This window comes from Mus caroli, chromosome 1 (genome assembly GCF_900094665.2).
Source record: "Mus caroli chromosome 1, CAROLI_EIJ_v1.1, whole genome shotgun sequence".
In the NCBI taxonomy this organism is placed as follows: domain Eukaryota; kingdom Metazoa; phylum Chordata; class Mammalia; order Rodentia; family Muridae; genus Mus; species Mus caroli.
Genome location: NC_034570.1, coordinates 32,629,963 through 32,633,825, shown reverse-complemented (window position 1 = coordinate 32,633,825; position 3,863 = coordinate 32,629,963). Strand labels below are relative to the sequence as shown.

Genomic DNA, 3,863 nt, shown 5'->3' with positions numbered 1-3,863 from the left:
TCCTGGAACTCACTTTGTAGACCAGGCTGGCCTCGAACTCAGAAATCCGCCTGCCTCTGCCTCCCGAGTGCTGGGATTAAAGGCGTGCGCCACCAACGCCCGGCTTTCTGTTTCTTTTAAGGGAGGCTTTGTACTAATAATGCCCCACAATCACAGATCTTCTTGGAACAGAAGCCTTAAACGTTTAATTCCCATTTCGTAGTTGATTTTTAATCTTAAGTAGGTAGGTATGTTTGTGTGTGCACTCGTGGTATATGCACATGAGTGAAGTGCAGTGCCCTGGGAGGTCAGAAGGGGACCTGATCCACTGGAGCTGGAGGTAAAGGCAGTGGTAAGCCACATGGCATGGTGCTGGGAACCAGACTCAGGCTGTCTGCCAAAACACCATGCTCTTCTTAAACACTGAGCCATCTCCTCAGCCTCACAAACCACACTTCCTATCACAGACATCTGTTAACTTGATTGTACCTGACTGGATGAATGCCTAGCACTAAAGCATCATCTAAGGTTAGTACGATAGGCAGAACACCCACAAGGAGGAGTCTGTCCGTAATTACAGAGCAACATCAGTAGTTAAAAGCAATGAATGGCCTTTTAACACCCTAACTCCCAAACACTTATTTGATGAATAACACCCTGACTTCCATGATAGGCAATTTCCAGATAAATGGGAGAAAAAAAATGTTTTTGCTTTCCCTCTGTGTTTGGAAGGGGGTTATATCTAGCAGGCTTGGGAAGAGGTTGTTTGAGTCCATTAAGGTACAGAAAAGATTCATCTAAACTGAAAAATCTACATTACTTAGGTACTATTATCTTTATATAGATTTAAGGAGAAAATAAAAAGAAGAACTAGTAGTAAAAAAGACAAAGAATCTGAATCCTTGACCCCTGCATAGTACCAGTGAGTGACATCCACTGTAACAACCACAGCAACAACAGGCTATCACTACAGCATGCACTGTCCCATAGACTATCGACATACACTAGACGAGGAAGGTTACAGGATACCAGCAACACCGCATCACCATCCGACTCATCCCAGTATACAGAACCCTACCTTCTGCCTCACATTCCTCAATCAATAAAAACAAAAACAAAAAACAAAAAAACCTTGTTACCACACCTGATGGGAAAGCTTCCTTTCAGAATTATACAAGCCCAAACAGAATTCAAGAATTCTAAAATAAAGATAAAACAATCTATCTCAGCTACTGATATAATAAAACATATTCTAATAATGTAAAAATCGGACAAATAAAATTAATTGAAACCCAATACCGAATGGCTAAAAAGCTAAAATAAGGATTAAGCATAAGACTATAGACAAGAACAATCAAGTAATTTGAGTTCTTTGCAAGAGTTAAAGTGTCTCTGCCTCCTCCTTATCTATCAAGCAGCTGCCCATTTCTCACCCCTGTCCACCTGTGCGGAAGGAAGCATGCTGGCTTGATAGAGCCTGGAAGCCTGAGGGGTGATGACAGAAAATGTCTCAAGTAGGGTCTGTCGAAGGGAATGTCCCCAAATGAAACATTCTTTTTTTAGACTTTCTTCCTAGCCTTCATTTCTGTCCATTTAAAAAACGTTTTCCAAAATATCGTTTAAGATAAGAGTATCATTTAAATACACACACACACACACACACACACACAAAACAAACAAACTCAGAAAGCTGTGCGCTTGTTTCCCCTACCCTAACACCCCATATGAGGTACTGAAGTTTTTTAAAAGCCAGGCAATTTTAGTGATAAGGGCAGAGCCCCAGACTGCTTGATACACACTGGGGAAAGGCGCCTGAGCAAGGATCTGGTAAGCAGTAGACCATGCAACATAAACCTCAGAGCATGCACTGCCATCAAAGTGAGCCAAAGGGATGCACCAAGAGCCTGTTCTCAAATGGTGTGTTAGTATACCAAGAGTGGGGCTGGATCTCTTCTGTCCTAAAAATTTCCCACGTGGAGGCAGGGCGTGGTGGCACACGCCTGTAATCCCAGCACTCGGGAGGCAGAGGCAGGCGGATTTCTGAGTTCGAGGCTAGCCTGGTCTACAGAGTGAGTTCCAGGACAGCCAGGGCTATACAGAGAAACCCTGACTCAAAAAACCAAAAAAAAAAAAAAAAAAGATTTCCCACATGGGAAAATCTTTTATAAACAAATCTTTACTAAAACTGCAGACCAAAAATTAGCATCTTCGCCGGGCATGGTGGCACACGCCTTTAATCCCAGCACTTGGGAGGCAGAGGCAGGCGGATTACTGAGTTCGAGGCTAGCCTGGTCTACAACTTGAGTTCCAGGACAGCCAGGGCTACACAGAGAAACCCTGTCTCGAAAAACAACAAAAATTAGTATCTCTCCTTCCAATAGTTTTTCTCCATCGTTAAAAAGTCTGAAAGTAAAAACTAGAAACTGAGTAACAAAAATATGGATTTTTTTAATTTAAACTTGGTATAAACATGAATCAAACAGATAAACTGGAAAAAAAAAAAAAAAAAACCTTTAAAAACCCAAGGAAGCCTCCTAGTAACCTACTCCTGTAATTCCTCACAAGGTGAAGGAGAGTCAGGAGGCTCAAGGAAGCCCCTCTCGCCACACAGAGAAGCAGCCAGACTAAGCTATGTGAGACCCAGTTTTAACAACTCTAAAAACGCTATCAGGGAGAACAGAAACTAGCTGGAGAGGTAAGAAAACAGTTCCTATTCCTTAGTCCAATCCAACTGGGGTTGTCTTGTTACATTTCTAAGGGGCCACAGCACAACGGTTATCTTCCAGATACACCTGCCGTTTTTACACAGGAAAGGCCTCTTAGATTTGGTTTAGACTATCCAACAAGTGGGTATTTTAGAACTGGCCAAGTGATGATGTTTGCAGACCGGCAAAAGCAGAGTAGGGTGATGCTTTAACACAGAGACAGACAATACAGAGTAAATAGATAGATGACTGATAGAACTCAAAATTCTTCTCAGAAAAAAAAAAAAATGTTACTCATGTATGCCAATGTCCTACCAAAGGTTCAGAAATAATCTGTTTACCTCTTTTTATTCTCCTGATTTGACTAACAGTAACTTTCAGGCCACTCTTTGAGAAGCCCTACCCCCATTCTAGAGGAAGTTCTCAGCTTCCCTGCTCTACAGATCCCTCCTCTGTTGTCCCTCTTAACGCTCACACCTAAATGTGTAATAAACCCTGTTCCTCATAAACACTAACTCTGCCACAAGAAACCCAGAATCTATTCCGCAGACCAGTTTACATTCTCCAACAGATCTAAAACCAAAATACAAGCCTAGTCTTTAAATTCTTCTTGCCAGATAGCCAACTTCGAGGTCCACGCACTTAAGTGTTCCGACATACACTTCAACAGCTTTAACTTCAAAACCACGTCTGTGTGAGCCACGGCGATGAAGTGCCGTGCCACAGGGCTTGGTTTTGTTTTCGGTTACCTGTAGTGTTTTAAATTAAGTTGAATGGCTACTACTTAAAGATGAAATGGAACATATGGGTGCAGACGCCCAGGAAGTCAACTCAACTGAAAATGGTAAAAGAACTTAATCGAATGTGGCACAGGCATGCTCCCCAAATCTCCGCCTAAGTAGCTCATAAACACACACTCCTTCCCCTGAAAAGGCTTTTTTTTTTTTAAAAGGTTAGAAAGCAGCGACCCTTGACTGGTTTCTTCCCCTCCTCCTTTCTTAAAGGAAGCGGTAGGAAGCCAAGACACACGCAAAAAAAAAAAAAAAAAAAAAAAAAAAAAAAAAAAGACAGAAAAAAAAAAAGACAGAAAGCAGGACTGGGCAACCGGGACTTTAAATAACCCCAGAAGTGTTTCCAACTTGGCACACAGGAGGAGGGAGCCGCTGGGCTACCTCTCCG

The 3,863-nt window shown here is 42.2% G+C and overlaps 1 protein-coding gene across 1 annotated transcript in view; it reads right to left on the bottom strand.

Moving 5' to 3' along the window:
* The window catches only part of Eif5b (eukaryotic translation initiation factor 5B), a 59,936-nt gene that overhangs the window by 55,234 nt on the left and 839 nt on the right, over positions 1-3,863 (bottom strand). The gene's annotated exons all lie outside the window — the stretch shown is intronic.